The sequence below is a fragment of the Triticum aestivum genome, chromosome 6A, assembly GCF_018294505.1.
Source record: "Triticum aestivum cultivar Chinese Spring chromosome 6A, IWGSC CS RefSeq v2.1, whole genome shotgun sequence".
Taxonomy (NCBI): domain Eukaryota; kingdom Viridiplantae; phylum Streptophyta; class Magnoliopsida; order Poales; family Poaceae; genus Triticum; species Triticum aestivum.
Window position 1 is genome coordinate 365,916,153 of NC_057809.1, and position 19,605 is coordinate 365,935,757.

Consider the following 19,605-nt stretch of genomic DNA (forward strand, 5'->3'; position numbering starts at 1 on the left):
TTTGTAAGGGCAAGGAGATCGCCTACTTCATGAAGATCTACCGCTAGTGAGGCAAGTCCTGTGTGGGCGATGGCCATGGTGGGATAGACAAGGTTGCTTCTTCGTGGACCCTTTGTGGGTGGTTGCTTCTTCGTGGACCCTTCGTGGGTGGAGCCCTATGTGGACTCACGCAACTGTTACCCTTGGGTGGAGCCCTGTGTGGACTCGCGCAACCGTTACCCTTCGTGGGTTGAAGTCTCCATCAACGTGGATGTAGGATAGCACCACCTATCCGAACCATGGGAAAATAATCCGTGTCTCCAATTGCGTTTGAATTCTCCAAACCCTTCCCTTTACATTCTTGCAAGTTGCATGCTTTACTTTCCGCTGCCTATATACTGCTTGAATCATGTGATGATTGCTTGACTTGTCCTAAATTAGCTAAAATCTGCCAAGAACTAAAATTGGGAAAAGGTTAAGTTTTTATTTGGTCAAGTAGTCTAATCACCCCCCCTCTAGACATACTTTCGATCCTACAGGCGGCTAGTCCAAAGACTCCAGAACTCGGCCCGAGGGCTGCACCAGTCGGCCCGAGGACTTCATTAATCCAGCAAGAGGTTGCTGACTCCAGCCCGCCACCTCCCAGCCCAGCCGCCCTCGTCCAAGTCGCAGTTCTGGCAGTCGAAGAAATAGCAGCACCCTCATGGGCCCAGCCCATCCTCAAATTCCTGGTGAGCAAAGAGCTGCCGACTGATGAGACCTTAGCTCCGCAAGTACAATGCCGAGCGGCAGCCTACACTATAGTCAACAGAGAGCTGGTCAGGCGCAGCGTCACTGGTGTCTACCAGCGCTGCGTAGAGCCAGAGCAAGGCCAAGCAATTCTCAAAGACATCCATCAAGGCGAGTGCGGCCACCATGCGGCTTCAAGAGCACTCGTCGCCAAAGCTTTCCGACACGGTTTCTTTTGGCCAACGGCCTTAGAAGAGGCCAAGGAATTGGTCCAAAAATGCAAAGGGTGCCAGAAGTTCCGCTCCAAACCGCATCAGCCGGCTTCTGCACTCAAGACCATCCCCATTGCCTGGCCCTTCGCAGTTTGGGGCCTAGACATGGTGGGACCATTCAAGACGGCATGAGGTGGCTAAACTCACTTACTTGTCGCGGTGGACAAGTTCACCAAGTGGATAGAAGCGAAGCCAATCAAGAAACTGAATGGTCCGACTGCTGTGACTTTCATCTCCGACATCACAATTCGATACAGCGTACCACACAACATCATCACCGAAAACGGCACAAATTTTGCCAAAGGCGCCTTGGCCCATTTCTGTGCGACACAGGGCATCCGACTGGACCTAGCGTCCATCGCCCATACACAGTCAAACGGCCAGGTGGAGCGAGCAAACGTCCTCATCATGTCCGGCACCAAGCCCCGATTGGTCGAGCCTCTGGAGCGCTCGGCTGGCTGCTGGCTCGATGAGTTGGCAGCCGTCCTCTGGAGTCTGCGCACGACTCCAAACAAGTCAACCGGCTTCATGCCTTTCTTCCTCGTCTACGGTGCTGAAGTCGTCATCCCAACGGACATAGAGTTCGATTCCCTGCGAGTCACCATGTACACCGAGGAAGAAGCAGAAGAAGCACGATAAGGCGGCGTTGATCTTTTGGAAGAGGGCCGACTATTGGCACTCAGCCAGTCTAGCATCTACCAGCAGAGCCTGCGCACATACTACAACAGGAAGGTCAGGCCGAGATCTTTCCAAGAGGGCGACCTTGTGCTCCGACTAATCCAGCGAACAGCTGGCCAGCACAATCTGTCGGCGCCTTGGGAAGGCCCCTTCATCATCAGCAAAGTGCTGGGCAACGACTCCTACTACCTGATCGACGCTCAGAAGCCCCGAGCATGCAAGAGGGACGACTCCGACAAAGAGACAGAGCGGCCATGGAATGCAAATCTCCTCCGAAAATTTTATAGTTACACGCAGTATGTATCACGCTACCTTTTGTATTAAAAGTACCAAGACTTCGAGCCCCCCGAGACGAGCTCAGGGACTGCCCTCTTTTATCTATATGATAAGAATTATGCATACGAGTATGTTACTCTTTGTTATGCCGCTTGGCACCGGGTTCGACTAGTCGGCCCGGGGACTTGTCGCCTTGCACTATGAAATGCTTCCTCCAGCCGGACAAGTAGTGTGTAGCGCCTAAGCCATCTCCTGTCAGAAGCCGCAGCTCGCAGAGCGACTGTCCGGTGGGCAGGAGTAAGGTAGAATGGGCATTCACATGAAAAATGGCTAAGGACTCAAAGCATAAAACATAGCTTAAGCCGGCTTCCATCCTTTTTTCGCAAAGCGACTATTGAGCAGTCGGCTCGCCACCTTCTATTCAACTTGCTAAAAAACTCTAAAAGGGCTAAGTACTTGCGTTCCCAAAAGAGGCCAAGAATTTGATCCAGCGGCAGTCCGCAGAGCGGCTGTCCGACTGGCAAGATGGCAACTAAGGGAAGGCGGCAAAGGAAAAAGCCAAAGGAGCAATGAGCAAGAAAATATAGAATTCGGATAAATATTTACATAACATAGGCCCTTGGCCGAATCTTTGAGCAGAAGTTCAAAATACACCCCGCGGGTGGAATTGTGCGAATTAACAAGTTCTTCAAAGACTACTAAAGCAGATAAAATAAAGATAAGGCAGCAGCCTAGGAAGCGGCAGATGGATTCGGAGGGTCAGAGGAGACGGCGGTGTCAGGCGCTGGGCGGCCGGCTGGGCAATCTCGGCTTGATCACCTCCGGCGGTAGTCGGCTCGGTCGCACGCGGCTCGTTGCTCGAGGCGCGATCGAGCTGAGGTTGGTCGTCCGCTCCATCTTCTGGTGCCTCCGTCTCGCCACCATCCTCCGCCTCGCCTTCCTCCTCGACGCTAGAGCCAATCACCTCCGCGGAGTCCTCGCTGTAGTCTGGGTTCATCCCAAACCACTCCGGCGATGCCTCCTCGCCATCTTCAGCCCGCTCAGGGATGAAGATGCTAGTGTCGGTGTACTCGGCGATCGCCACGGCATGCTTGACGAGGGCGTCTTCCGCGGCTGCCAGCTCCGACTGGGCCTCTAACAGGAGTGTGGCCAGCCGGTCTAGGTCCAGCCCCGGATACCACGCCTTGACGAATTACAAGGCTCGGTGCGCTCCAGCCCGGGCCGAGGAACCTTTCCAGGCCTCAAGACGGCCAACCGCGACCTCCAGGCAGTCGACAGTCCGACTGGGGGTGCGCCGAGCCTGCATGTCTGGCCACAGGGCAGCGATCGCCTGGGCGCCGACACGTTGAAGCCGACGCAGCATCTGGTGAGCCGGCCGAAGGCGATCTTGATGCTCTGGATCTGCTCGTCAAGGGTTCAGGGGGCGTCAGCGGCGATCTCTGCGCCTTCCGCCCTTCTCCCTTCACGGTCAGCCTCGATGGCTTGGTTGGCGGCCTGTGAATGGCCAGGGAAGAAGTCTGCCAAGACGAAAAGAATGAAGAAGCAAGTCAAAAATCAGGAGTCGGCTCGACCTATAGTCGGCAGCTCGAAGAAAGAAAGTAAAGAAACTCACCATCAACGATGTCCTCAATCTCGTGGAAGCCGGAGGCCAGCAATGCCTCCTTGTCAGACCAGGAGGAGCGCTCGCTCGCGAACTCGGCCAGGAGGGCGGCCTCCGCCTCTTCCGCCTCCTTCTGTGTTTTCTTAAGCAGCTCCTTCTGCTCTGCCAATTGTGTGGCCAGCAGATCACGCTCTGTGGCGAGCTTGCTGCACTCCCCCCCCCCTTGGCACGCAACGCGGTGTTGGCTTCGCTCATCTACTGTTGAAGAGTGGCGTTGGCCTCTGAAGAGAAAAAATAAAGAAGGAATTAAGTCATCAACAAAGAAGGTCGCTGGGGAGATCCGGCCCGACTGCTCAGCAGTCGGCCCGAATCTCGGGGACTACAGCCCGCGGGTGCGCCAGCGCGCCCCTCCAAAGGAGAAAAAGGACTCACTCCGGCTCGCCAACAAGTCGGCAGTCCGCTTGCCCAGCTCTTCAACATTACGGTTGAAGGCGGTGACACGGAGGTTGTCATAGTCCTGCGACAAGTATTTCAGACAAAATTTAGTACCCGGAACTCACCAATTGGAGTTTCGGGCCGCCTGGTCAGCAGCCGACCCGAAACTCGGGGACTACACCCAGTGGGTGCGCTGGCACGCCCCCACAGAGAGGAACAAGAAAACAGAGACAAAGGAGAAAGCATACCCGGATGGCTGCCCGCGACGCCAGGTGCGCCTTGGTGCAGTTTTGGATGGCGTCCCTCTCAGCTCGCAGCTTCGTTTGGACATCCATAAGCGCCTGGTTCATCGGGCCCGTGCCGCCTCCTCGCACCCACCCAACGGGCGCGGCGCTCGTCGCTTCGGTGCCTGGGATCGTCGAGCTGGCGGTGCCGGTCTCCAGGGGGCATGCCACCAAAGTCATCTTCTCCAGACGGCGGCGCATTGGTGAGCCGACTTGAAGGAGTAGCCTTGCCACGCCTCATCTTCAGTCGGCGGCACCGGCGGGCCCGCCGGCTGTTTGCCTTGCACGCTCCTAGACTGCGGGCGGGGCGGTGGTGGCGGCACAGCCGCGTCCGGCATGGAGGCGTCGCCACCGCTTCTCTCCATGATTGGGAGCTTGCCGTCAGCTTCCCCTGACTGCCCCGTGAACTCCGAGGGCGGCGGCGCTGAGTTGAGAGGGGTGACGAACACCGCCGGCTGCCGATGCGCGACTTCCTTAGCCTGCCGCCTCGCCGCAACGGCGGCCTCAGCCTCCTCCAACTTTTTCAGGGAGGAGGCCTCCGCCTTCTCGGCCTCCGCTTTCTCCCGGCGGGCAGCCTCTTCCTCCTCGTGCTTCTCCTGCGTGTTCCGCTCCGTCGCCTCCCGGAGGTCGGCGGCGGGGTCAATCCGCCGAGTAGTGGCAGACGTCTCCGCCGACCCCATGACGGAGGCGGCGACGACCCTCTCAAGAGTGAGGGGAGCCCTGAAGCGAGGGAAGCAAGTAAAGACTCAGACAAAAGACACAAAGAAGGAATAAAGGCGTTAAGATGGAATACTCACGCGGAGACCAGTGGCGGCCTCTTTACTTCCTTGCGGAAGCGGATGGCCTTCGCGGCCGCCTCGTCCCGCTTGGTTGCCGCAGCCGAACTCTTGGGCATCTTCGGTCGACTGCCGAACAAGGTCGGCACGGCCCCGCGCTTCTTCCCGCCACCTGGAGCGCCCGGCGTGGTAGAAGAGCCCCCACCGGGATGGCCGACTCCTGGCCAGTGGCGGGGGGCGACCTCCTCCTCCTCATCAGGCCAGTCCTCTAGACTGGCCCCGAGCCGCGGGCCGCCTCCTCCCTCGACGTCGTCTTCCAAAGCCGCCGCCCCCAGATCAGGGTCATCGACGTCACTCTCCGCCCGGTCGGCGAGGAACTCACGGGCCGGCCCCGCGGTGCCGGCTAATGGATGGAGGAGGGGATTCTGACCAAAGCCGACTGGTCAGGTCGGACAAGACAAACTCGGCAAGAAAGAAGGAAAAAGGCAACTCACTATGGGCGGGGAGTTGGCGCGAGAGTACGGCTCCTTGCCGAACCGCCAATCCTCCAGGAGCTTGCTGTCTGAGAGGTAGTTCACCATGTAGGCCACCTCCTCGTGAGGCATGCCCTTGGTGCACATCCGACTCGGGTCACGGTACCCGCTCATTTGGCATATCATGTGGGGGAGACCTTGGAGCGGGAGAACTCGGCGCGCCACGAAGGCGGCCAGCAGATCCGGACCAGTCAAGCCCTCCGACTGCATCAGCACTCGGAGTCGCATGACGGCGCCGGCTCCTGCAGGCGTAAGCGACTTGGCCCGATACGACCAGTTGGGCAGCCTCCCAGCCGGCGGGCCGGCTTCGAAAGCTGGTAGATTGACCCAATCGCCCTCCGCGAAGACGCTCTTCACATAGAAGTATGATCACTACCACATCTTCACCGACTTTATCAGCTTGGTGGTGGGGAAGGGGTTGTCGGCCCCCAACCTCCGCACGGCGATGAACGCGCCGCACTGAGCCGGCACGCCTGCGGCCTGGGTGCCGAGCTTGGAGTAGAAGAACTCCCCCAAAGCTCGATGGTGGGGAGGACTCCGAGGAAGCCTTCGCACAAGGAAATGAAGGCGGACAGCAGCACCACCATGTTGGGCGTGAGGTGGTGCGGCTGGAGGCCGTAGAACTCCAGAAAGGAGCGGAAGAAGTTGCTCGCTGGCAGCCCCAGGCCACGCAGGTAGTGCGAGCGGAAGATAACCCCCTCGCCCTCCTCCGGCACCGGAGAGATCTCCCCCCTCGGCGCAAGGCGTACCCGCATGTAATCCTTGCCGGGGAGCCGACGAGTCTTGCGGAGAAACTCGATATGGTCGTCATGGACCTCTGAGCCATCCCAGGTGCCGGAATGCACCGAGGGAGGCGCGATGGCGGAGGAAGAGCTCATCGTGAGCGGATCGCCGCGGCGTTCGGCAAAGCTTGGGCGCGCGGCGGTGCGAGGAAGAATAAGAAGAAGAGCAAGGAGTAGCGTGGAGGCGGGGTGCGCTTGCTCTGCCACTCCCCCTCCTCCCCCTACTTATAGCCTCATGGGCTGAGAAGCCAAGGGGGCGGTCATGGGATTTACTGCGCCCACGACCCCACGAGCCCCACGTTTCCACGCCAAAGTTACTGCACGCAGTAACTTCACGGGAATCCCAACCGTCCGCTCGGGCCACAGCAGATTTTCTCGAGCGCCGAGCCGCGGTAATGGCGGGCCCCACCTGCGGGCTTGTCCCGTCACGCGCGTGGGCAGGCAGACTGGCCCGGCCATGTGTTGCCACGTGACAGGCCCGGAACGGGCGGCGGCCTAGAAGCTTAGCCAGCACGCCACCTGGATCTCGCCGCGGTGTTCGAAATATTGTACAAGTCAGAGTTGAGCGAGTCCGACTCCTTCTAGTCGGCCTGGCAGAGGTCAAGTAAGATCCATGTCTCGGGCACTCGGAAAGAGAAACTGCTGAGGCTCCAAGGCCGATCGTCCGCAGCGCCTCATCAGCTTCAGGGACTACTGTCGGAGTAATGGGCCACGGGTAGGCTAACCCGAGTCCCCGAACCTTTCAAGACATCGGGGCAGGCTGCGCCCCTCAAGACCCCAGGGCGAAGAGCCGCCTTCTGAGAAGTCAGCGGGAAGGCAACCGACTGCCCACTCGCGGCCGAGTCCCGGGGACGACTTCAGCATGAGCCGACTCCTAATTAGCGACCTCCAGAGAAGCCGGCCATGGGAGCCGGCCCACGACTCCAACAAACCCCATGCCCTCATCAAGAGGGACGGGACGGGGAGTAGATATAGTAAAGCCCACTCCCACCCCTTTCCAAAGGCAGTCATGGCCACAGTACGCCGTACCCGCGGAGACCTCCGTCCGGCGTGGCACTGTTGCTATGCCGGCCCTGACATCAGCAGCAGTGGGCAGAATCCTGCACCCACGACGGCTTGTCTACACGACCCTGGGGCGGCGGGTCCCACCAGTCAGCGGGAGTCCAGAAGATGGCGAGAGCATCACCAGTCGGACCCGTTGGGAGTCGGCCCCCGAGAGTCGGCCAACCCCTCCCCCGGGGCCCACGCGCCATTAACCAGATGTGACGGGGAGTGGCAATAGTGATCGCCCGCCAGTCGGCGGGGCTGTTGCCACGATCCTATGACCAGGCCTGCGTCATTAGAAGCACGGCTACAGTAATCAGCAGCCAGCAAGACCCGCCCGCGGCGGACGCGGCCTGTCGGCTCCGTACCGAGCCAGTCGGCGGGCCTCAGGAGTCGGCGGATAAGACGGCAGCCAGAGAGACTGACGGCTGGGCCCGCGCCCAGCCGGATTACCATTGTACCCCTGGGGGGTAGGCCTATATAAACCCCCCAGGGCACCCATGCAAAGGGTTGGAATCCATTAGCACTAGACCACATCATATAGGAAGGAGAGAGCTAGCCTTGCCTTCTCCTACCTCCAGGAAATAGCTCAAGGAGCAACCGTGTAAACACTTTGCCATAGTGATCATGCGAAGACCCCGCAGAGCAGCAGTAGGGGTATTATCTCCCCGGAGAGCCCCGAAGCTGGGTAAGATTCGCCGACGTGCATGCCTTCGCCTTATCCCGTTTCCAGGCACCGGCGACGTTGTACTCGCCCCCACCATGATAATCCATCCTTTGGCATATGTCGCACCCAACCCCCGACAGTATGCCACAGTCATCCTTGATGTACACACCTTTGGAGAGAGCCATACATGAATTAAAATTTGATAGACTACTCTATGTGCTTCAGTTATATCTTTTGAGCTATGTAGTTTTGCTCTATGTGCTTCACTTATATCTTTTGAGCTAAGTAGTTTTGCTCTATGTGCTTCACTTATATCTTTTGAGTGTTATAATTTTGCTCTATGTGCTTCACTTAGATCTTTTAGAGCATGGTGGTGGATTTGTTTTAAAGAAACTATTGATCTCTCATGCTTCATTTAAATTATTTTGAGAGTATTAATAGCATGGTAATTTGCTTAATAATAATATGCTTGGTATTCAATATTTGTGGAACTTTCTTTTGAGTGTGTTGAATACTAAGAAAAGATTGAAGCATGATAATTGTTTTGAGATATGGAGGTGATAATATTAAAGTCATGCTAGTTGAGTAGTTGTGAATTTAAAGAATACTTGTGTTAAAGTTTGTGATTCCCGTAGCATGCACATATCGTGAACCGTTATGTGATGAAGTCGGAGAATGATTTATTTATTGATTGTCTTCCTTATGAGTACCGGTCGGGGACGAGCGATGGTCTTTTCCTACCAATCTATCCCCCTAGGAGCATCCGCGTAATACTTTGCTTTGATAACTTCTAGATTTTTGCAATAAGTATATGAGTTCTTTATGACTAATGTTGAGTCCATGGATTATACACACTCTCACCCTTCCCTTCCACCTTTGCTAGCCTCTCTAATACCGCGCACCTTTCGCCGGTATCATACACCTACCATATACCTTCCTCAAAACAGCCACCGTACCTACCTATTATGGCATTTCCATAGCCATTTTGAGATATATTGCCATGCAACTTTCCACCACCTAGTTCACCATGACACATTCATCATTGTCATATTGCTTAGCATGATCATGTAGTTGACATAGTATTTTTGGCAAAGCCACCGATCATAATTTTTTCATACTTGTCACTCTTGATTCATTGCATATCCCAGTACACCGCCGGAGGCATCCATATAGAGTCATACTTTGTTTTAGAATCAAGTTGTAATCATTGAGTTGTAAATAAATAAAAGTGTGATAATCATCATTTAATAGAGCATTGTCCCAAAAAAAGAGAAAGGCCAAAGAAAAAAAAAGAAGCCCCAAAAAAAGAGAAAATAAATAAAAAGGGGCAATGCTACTATCCTTTTACCACACTTGTGCTTCAAAGTAGCACCATGATCTTCATAGTAGAGAGTCTCTCATGTTATCACTGTCATATACTAGTGGGAATTTTACATTATAGAAATTGGCTTGTATATTCGAATGATGGGCCTCCTCAAGTGCCCTAGCTCTTCGTGAGCAAGCAAGTTGGATGCACACCCACTATTTTCTTTTGTTCAGCTTTCATACATTTATAGCTCTAGTGCATCCGTTGCATGGCAATCTGTACTCACTCACATTGATATCTATTGATGGGCATCTCCATAGCCTGTTGATACGCCTAGTTGTTGTGAGACTATCTTCTTCTTTTTGTCTTCTCCACAACCACCATTCTATTTCACCTATAGTGCTATATCCATGGCTCACACTCATGTATTGCGTGAAGATTGAAAAAGTTTTGAAAAAGTTAGAGTATGAAACAATTGCTTGGCTTGTTGTCGGGGTTGCGCATGATTTAAATATTTTGTGTGGTGAAGATAGAGCATAGCCAGACTATATGATTTTGTAGGGATAACTTTCTTTGGCCATGTTATTTTGAGAAGACATAATTGCTTTGTTAGTGTGCTTGAAGTATTATTATTTTTATGTCAATATAAACTTTTGTGTTGAATCTCTTGAATCTGAATATTCATATCACAATTAAGAAGATATGCATTGAAATTATGCCAAGTAGCACCGCGCATCAAAAATTCTCTTTTTATCATTTACCTACTCGAGGACGAGTAGGAATTAAGCTTGGGGATGCCTGATACGTCACCAATGTATCTATAATTTTTGATTGCTCCATGCTATATTATCTACTGTTTTGGACTATATTGGGCTATATTTTCCACTTTTATATTATTTTTGGGACTAACCTATTAACCGGAGGCCCAACCCAGAATTGCTGTTTTTTTGCCTATTTCAGTGTTTCGGAGAAACAGAATATCAAACAGAGTCCAAACGGAATAAAACCTTCGGGAACGTGATTTTCTCACCGAACGTGATCTAGGAGACTTGGACCCTACTCCAAGGACTCAAAAAGGAGGTCACGAGGGAGGGGGGTGCGCCCCCCCAAGGGCGCGCCCCTGCCTCGTGGGCCCCTCAGTGCTCCACCGACGTACTCCTTTCTCCTATATATACATACGTACCCCCAAATGATCAGAACAGGAGCCAAAAACCTAATTCCACCGCCGCAACTTTCTGTATCCACGAGATCCCATCTTGGGGCCTGTTCCGGAGCTCCGGCGGAAGAGGGCCGTCATCACGAAAGGCTTCTACATCATCCTAGCCCCTCCGATGAAGTGTGAGTAGTTTACCTCAGACCTTCGGGTCCATAGTTTGTAGCTAGATGGCTTCTTCTCTCTCTTTGAATCTCAATACAAAGTTCTCCCCCTCTCTTGTGGAGATCTATTCGATGTAATCTTCTTTTTGCGGTGTGTTTGTTGAGATCGATGAATTGTGGGTTTATGATCAAGTCTATCTATGAATAATATTTGAATCTTCTCTGAATTCTTTTATGTATGATTGGTTATCTTTGCAAGTCTCTTCGAATTATCCGTTTGGTTTGGCCAACTAGATTGGTAGTTCTTGCCATGGGAGAAGTGCTTAGCTTTGGGTTCGATCTTGCAGTGTCCTTTCCCAGCGACAGAAGGGGCAGCAAGGCACGTATTGCATCGTTGCCATCGAGGATAACAAGATGGGGTTTATTTCATATTGCATGAATTTATCTCTCTACATCATGTCATCTTGCTTAAGGTGTTACTCTGTTTTTAACTTAATACTCTAGATGCATGCTGGATAGCGGTCGATGAGTGGATTAATAGTAGTAGACACAAATACAAAATCGTTTCGGTCTACTTGTCACGGACGTGATGCCTATATACATGATCATGGCTAGATATTCTCATAACTATGCTCAATTCTGTCAATTGCTCAATAGTAATTTGTTCACCCACCGTAGAATACTTATGCTCTTGAGAGAATCCACTAGTGAAACCTATGGCCCCCGGGTCTATTCTCATCATATCAATCTCCATCACTTTAATCTTGCTTTGCTTTTTTACTTTTCTTTTACTTTTTACTTTGCATCTTTATACCAAAAATACCAAAAATATTATATCTATCAGATCTCACTCTCGTAAGTGACCGTGAAGGGATTGACAACCCCTAATCACGTTGGTTGCGAGTAGCTATTGTTTTGTGCAGGTACGAGGGACTTGAGTGTGGCCTCCTACTGGATTGATACCTTGGTTCTCAAAAACTGAGGGAAATACTTACGCTACTCTGCTGCATCATCCCTCCCTCTTCGGGGAAAACCAACGCAAGCTCAAGACGTAGCAGACGCCCATCAATAGATATCAATGTGAGTGAGTAGGGATTGCCATGCAACGGATGCACTAGAGCTATAAATATATGAAAGCTCAACAAAAAGAAACTAAGTGGGTGTGCATCCAACTTGCTTGCTCACGTAGACCTAGGGCATTTTGAGGAAGCCCATCATTGGAATATACAAGCCAAGTTCTATAATGAAAAATTCCCACTAGTATATAAAAGTGATAACATAGGAGACTCTCTATTATGAAGATCATGGTGCTACTTTGAAGCACAAGTGTGGAAAAAAGGATAGTAGTATTGGCCCCTTTTCTTTTGGGCCTTCCTTTTTTTTCTTTGGCCTTTCTCTTTTTTGGGACAATACTCTATGAATGATGATCATCACACTTCTATTTATTTACAACTTGATACTTAGAACATAGTATGACTCTATATGAATGCCTTTGGTGGTGTACCAGGATAGCAATGATGCATGAGTGACTTACATGAAAGAATTATGAACGGTGGCTTTGCCACAACTAAAATGTCAACTACATGATCATGCAAAGCAATATGACAATGATGGAGCGTGTCATGATAAACGAAACAGTGGAAAGTTGCATGGAAATATATCTTGGAATGGTTATGGAAATGCCATGATAGGTAGGTATGGTGGCTGTTTTGAGGAAGGTATATGGTGGGTGTAAGATACCGGTGAAAGGTGCGCGGTATTAGAGAGGCTAGCAATGGTGGAAGGGTGAGAGTGCGTATAATCCATGGACTCAACATTAGTCATAAAGAACTGACATACTTATTGCAAAAATCTATTAGTTATCGAAGCAAAGTACAACGTGCATGCTCCTAGGGGAATAGCTTGGTAGGAGAAGACCATCGCTCGTCCCCGACCGCCACTCATAAGGAGGACATTCAATAAATACATCATGCTCCGACTTCTTAACATAATGGTTCACCATACGTGCATGCTACGGGAATCACAAACTTCAACACAAGAATTTATCAAATTCACAACTACTCAACTGGCACGACTCTAATATCACCATCTCCATATCTCAAAACAATCATCAAGTTTCAAACTTCTCATAGTATTCAACACACTCATAAGAAAAAATAATTTATTTAATATTGAATGCCTCAAATAATTAAAGCAAATTACCATGCTGTTTTGTAGGACTCACAAAATAATCTAAGTGAAGCATGAGAGAACAATGGTTTCTATAAAACAAATCCACCGACGTGCTCTAAAAGATATAAGTGAAGCACTAGAGCAAAAACTATATAACTCAAAAGATATAAGTGAAGCACATAGAGTATTCTAATAATTTCTGAAACATGTGTGTGTCTCTCAAAAAGGTGTGTGCAGCAAGGATGATTCTGGAAAACTAACAAATAAAGACTCAAATAATACAAGACGCTCCAAGCAAAACACATATCATGTGGTAAATAAAAATATAGCTCCAAGTAAAGTTATTGATAGAAGTAGACGAAAGAGGGGATGCCTTCCGGGGCATCACCAAGCTTTGTCTTTTAGGTGCCCTTAGATTATCTTGGGGGTGCCATGGGAATCCCCAAGCTTAGGCTCTTGCCACTCTTTGTTCCATAATCCATCAAATCTTTACCCAAAACTTGAAAACTTCACAACACAAAACTTAAAGTAGAAAATCTCGTGAGCTCCGTTAGCGAAAGAAAACAAAACACCACTTCAAGGTACAGTAATGAACTCATTATTTATTTATATTGGTGTTAAATCTACTGTATTCCAACTTCTCTATGGTTTATAAACTATTTTACTAGCCATAGATTCATCAAAATGAGCAAACAACACACGAAAAACATAATCTGTCAAAAACAGAACAGTCTGTAGTAATCTGTAGCTAACGCAATATCTGGAACCTCAAAAATTCTAAAATAAATTTATGGACGTGAGGAATTTACCTATTAATCATCTTCAAAAAGAATTAACTAAATAGCACTTTCCAAATAAAAATGGCAGCAGTTCTCATGAGCGCTAAAGTTTCTGTCTTTTACAGCAAGATTAACAAGACTTTCCCCAAGTCTTCCCAGCGGTTCTACTTGGCACAAACACTAATTAAACACAAAAAACACAACCAAAAAAGAGACTAGATAAATTATTTATTACTAAACAGGAGCAAAAATCAAGGAATAAAAATAAAATTGGGTTGCCTCTCAACAAGCGATATCGTTTAACGCCCCTAGCTAGGCATAAAAAGCAAGGATAGATCTAGGTGTTGCCATCTTCGGTAGGCAATCCATAAGTGGCTCTCATAATAGATTCATAAGGTAATTTAATTTTCTTTCTAGGGAAGTGTTCCATGCCTTTCCTTAACAGATATTGGAATCTAATATTCCCCTCCTTCATATAAATAATTGCACCAATCGTTCTAAGGAAAGGTCTACCAAAAATAATAGGACATGAAGGATTGCAATCTATGTCAAGAACAATAAAATCTACGGGAACATAATTCCTATTTGCAACAATAAGAACATCATTAATTCTTCCCATAGGTTTCTTAATAGTGGAATCCGCAAGGTGCAAGTTTAAAGAGCAATCATCAAAATCACGGAAACCTAACAAATCACACAAAGTCTTTGGAATCGTGGAAACACTAGCACCCAAATCACACAAAGCATAGCATTCATGATCTTTAATTTTAATTTTAATAGTAGGTTCGCACTCATATTAAAGTTTTTCTAGGGATAGAAAATTCCAACTCAAGTTTTTCTTCCTAAGATTGCATCAAGTCATCAACGATATGTTTAGTAAAAGATTTATTTTGACTATAAGCATGAGGAGAATTTAGCACAGATTGCAACAAGGAAATACAATCTATCAAAGAGCAATTATCATAATTAAATTCCTTGAAATCCAAAATAGTTGGTTCATTAATATTAAAAGTTTTGACTTCTTCAATCCCGCTTTTAACAATTTTAGCATCAAGATCCAAAGATTCTGAATTCTTGGAACGTCGTCTAGGTAAAGGTGGATCATATTCAGTCCCATCATTATCAAGATTCATATTGCAAAACAAAGATTTAATATGGGACACATCAATAACTTTTAGATCTTCATCTTTATTATCATGGAAACTAGAAGAACACGCTTTTATAAAGCAATCTTTCTTAGCACGCATCCTAGCGGTTCTTTCTTTGCACTCATCAATGGAAATTCTCATGGCTTTGAGAGACTCATTGATATCATGCTTAGGTGGAATAGATCTAAGTTTCAAAGAATCAACATCAAGAGAAATTCTATCAACATTCCTAGCCAACTCATCAATCTTAAGCAATTTTTCTTCAATCAAAGCATTGAAATTCTTTTGCGAAGTAATAAATTCTTTAATATTAGATTCAAAATCAGAGGGCATCTTATTATAATTTCCATAAGAATTGTTGTAGGAATTACCACAATTATTAGAGGAATTACTAGGATACGGCCTAGGGTTAAAGTTTCCTCTATATGCGTTGTTACCAAAATTATTCCTACCAACAAAATTCACATCCATAAATTAGTTATTATTCTCAATCAAAGTAGACAAAGGCATCTCATTAGGATCAGAAGAAACACTTTTATTAGCAAATAATTTCATAAGTTCATCTATCTTTCCACTCAAAACATTAATTTCTTCTATCGCATGCACTTTCTTATTAGTAGACCTTTCAGCGTGCCATTGAGAATAATTAACCATAATATTATCTAGGAGTTTAGTAGCTTCTCCTAAAGTGATTTCCATAAAAGTGCCTCCCGCGGCTGAATCTAAATGATTTCTAGAAGCAAAATTCAATCCGGCATAAATTTTTTGTGTAATCATCCACAAATTCAAACCATGCGTAGGGCAATTACGTATCATTAATTTCATCCTCTCCCAAGCTTGTGCAACATGTTCATGATCAAGTTGCTTAAAATTCATAATATCGTTTCTAAGAGAGATGATCTTGGCGGGAGGAAAATACTTAGAGATAAAAGCATCTTTGCACTTATTCCAAGAATCAATACTATTTTTAGGCAAAGATGAAAAGCAAGCTTTAGCACAATCTCTAAGCGAGAAAGGAAATAGCTTCAATTTAACAAGATCATTATCCACATCTTTCTTATTTTGCATATCACACAAATCAACGAAGCTATTTAGATGGGTAGCGGCATCTTCACTAGGAAGGCCGGAAAACGGATCTTTCATGACAAGATTCAACAAGGCAGCATTAATTTCACAAGATTCAGCATTGGTAAGAGGAGCAATCAGAGTGCTAATAGAATCATTGTTGTTGGTATCTGTAAAGTCACACAATTTAGTGTTATCTTGAGCCATCGTGACAAGCAAGCAATCCAACACACAAGCAAACGAGGAACGGGCAAAATGAGGCAAATAGAGAAAGAGAGGGAGGATAGAGAGAAAGAGGGCGAATAAACGACAAGGGTGAAGTGGGGGACAGGAAAACGAGAGGCAAATGGCAAATAATGTCATGCGGGTTATAAGGGTTGTGATGAGTACTTGGTATGTTGACTTTTGCTTAGACCTCCTCGGCAATGGCGCCAGAAGTCCTTCTTGCTACCTCTTGAGCACTTGCGTTGGTTTTCCCTTGAAGATGAAAGGGTGGTGCAGCAAAGTAGCGTAAGTATTTCCCTCAGTTTTTGAGAACCAAGGTATCAATCCAGTAGGAGGCCAAACACGAGTCCCTCGTACCTACACAAACAAATAAATCCTCGCAACCAACGCGATAAGGGGTTGTCAATCCCTACACGGTCACTTACGAGAGTGAGATCTGATAGATATGATAAGATAATATTTTTGGTATTTTTATGATGAAGATGCAAAGTAAAATAAAAGGCAATAAAAATAACTAAGTATTGGAAGATTAATATGATGGAAGATAGACCCAGGGCCATAGGTTTCACTAGTGGCTTCTCTCGAGAGCATAAGTATTCACGGCGGGTAAACAAATTACTGTTGAACAATTGACAGAATTGAGCATAATTATGAGAATATCTAGGTATGATCATGTATATAGGCATCATGTCCGAGACAAGTAGACCGACTCCTGCCTGCATCTACTACTATTACTCCACACATCGACCGCTATCCAACATGCATCTAGAGTATTAAGTTCAAGAGAACAGAGTAACGCTTTAAGCAAGATGACATGATGTAGAGGGATAAACTCATGCAATATGAAGTAAACCCCATCTTGTTATCCTCGATGACAACAATACAATACGTGCCTTGCTACCCCTACTGTCACTGGGAAAGGACACCGCAAGATTTAACCCAAAGCTAAGCACTTCTCCCATTGCAAGAAAGATCAATCTAGTAGGCCAAACCAAACTGATAATTCGAAGAGACTTGCAAAGATAACCAATCATACATAAAATAATTCAGAGAAGATTCAAATATTGTTCATAGATAAACTTGATCATAAACCCACAATTCATCGGTCTCAACAAACACACCGCAAAATAAGATTACATCCAATAGATATCCACAAGAGAGGGGGAGAACTTTCATGTCCTCCGTGATTGAGGAGGTAAACTATGGACTCGTAGGTCTGAGGTAAACTACGCACACTTCATCGGAAGGGCTATGGTGTTGACGTAGAAGCCCTCCGTGATCAATGCCCCCTTCGGCGGAGCTCTGGAACATGCCCCAAGATGGGATCTCGTGGATACAAAAAGTTATGGTGGTGGAATTAGGGTTTTAGCTCCGTATCTGGTAGTTTGGGGGTACGTAGGTATATATAGGAGGAAGGAGTACGTCGGGGGAGCAACAGGCGGCCCACGAGGGTGGAGGGCGCGCCCCCCTACCTCGTGGCCTCCTGGTTGATGTCTTGACGTAGGGTCCAAGTTCTCTGGATCATGTTCGTTGCGAAAATCACATTCCCGAAGGTTTCATTCTGTTTGGACTCCGTTTGATATTCTTTTTCTGTGAAACCCTAAAATAGGTAAAAAAATTGCAATTCTAGGTTGGGCCTCCGGTTAATAGGTTAGTGCCAAAAATAATATAAAAGTGTATAATAAAGCCTAATAATGTCCAAAACGGAATATAATATAGCATGGAACAATCAAAAATTATAGATACGTTGGAGACATATCACTGACCTTTACCTGATGACCATGTCAACGCTGTCCCGAAGCATGTCTGTGGTAATCTGAATTTCCATAAGAACATTGAATCCGCTATGCTAAATGTTTCTTGTTCAACTATCCAAACACTGGTGTATGGATAACAACATAATTTCCTTGCCCCTTTGTCTAAATGATTACATACTTGGAGTCATATCATAAATATCAGGCTCGGCTTTTCCTTGGGAAAGATATACTCTTGATACTCAAGTATAAATACATTTCCTTTCCATTGGTCTTATTAATATAAATCACATTTTTCCTTTCCATTGTTTTGTTTAACCTTCCTTGTGATCTATATGAACTAAGAAGTAATATTTTCCTGCTTATGCAAACACCTCGATGTACAACTCTGCCAGTAAGACCCTATTACTATTGTTGTTGACCTTTTGGTAACCACCGATGGACGAGAACTTTGCCTAATGGTCCGCCTCGTTCCAACGAGCAGGAAAATGCTTCTCTTCGTCCCTCGCCCCTGGTACCAACGTTGATGCCAACATAATTGACTGGCCATCCTATGACATGCCTTTCTATCATGACCGGGCAAGATGTCAGTGCCCTTCCTACTTTTAACCACATGGTGGGCCCATAACCCATAGTTCCACAAGATCGAAACCTGACTCTCCTGTACACCCTTGTCGCCAAAGTTATTCCTCACACTAGCTTCGTATGTAATTCACAAGCCACCTTTCCTATAGATGATCTACACTAGTATCTAACACAATACTTATTTTTGTTACACTGAACCCCTTTCACCTTTTGATTAGGCATCGAACGATTTCCTGCCCGCTCGGAACTTCTCATGGTGCCTTCTTACTTTTCTCTCGATATTTTCTTAAGCTTCATGATGACCCACAAGTATAGGGGATCTATCGTAGTACTTTCGATAAGTAAGAGTGTCGAACCCAACGAGGAGCAGAAGGAAATGATAAGCGGTTTTCAGCAAGGTATTCTCTGCAAGTACTGAAATAAGTGGTAACAAATAGTTTTGTGATAAGATATATTGTAACGAGCAACAAGTAACAAAAGTAAATAAAGTGCAGCAAGATGGCCCAATCCTTTTGTAGCAAAGGACAAGCCGGAACAAACTCTTGTAATAGGAAAAGCGCTCCGGAGGACACATGGGCATATCGTCAAGCTAGTTTTCATCACGTTCATATGATTCGTGTTCGATACTTTGATAATTTGATATGTGGGTGGACCGGTGCTTGGGTGCTGTTCTTACTTGAACAAGCATCCCACTTATGATTAACCTCCATTGCAAGCATCCACAACTACAACAAAAGTATTAAGGTAAACCTAACCATAGCATGAAACATGTGGATCCAAATCATCCCCTTACGAAGCAACACATAAACTAGGGTTTAAGCTTCTGTCACTCTAGCAACCCATCGTCTACTTATTACTTCCCAATGCCTTCCTCTAGGCCCAAATAATGGTGAAGTGTTATGTAGTCGACATTCACATAACACCACTAGAGGCTAGACAACATACATCTTATCAAAATATCAAACGAATACCAAATTCACATGACTACTAATAGCAAGACTTCTCCCTTGTCCTCAGGAACAAACATAATTACTCACAAAGCATATTCATGTTCATAATCAGAGGGGTAATAATATGCATATAGGATCTCAACATATGATCTTCCACCAAATAAACCAACTAGCATCAACTACAAGGAGTAATCAACACTACTAGCAACCTACTAGCACTAATCCCGGACTTTGAGACAAGAATTGGAT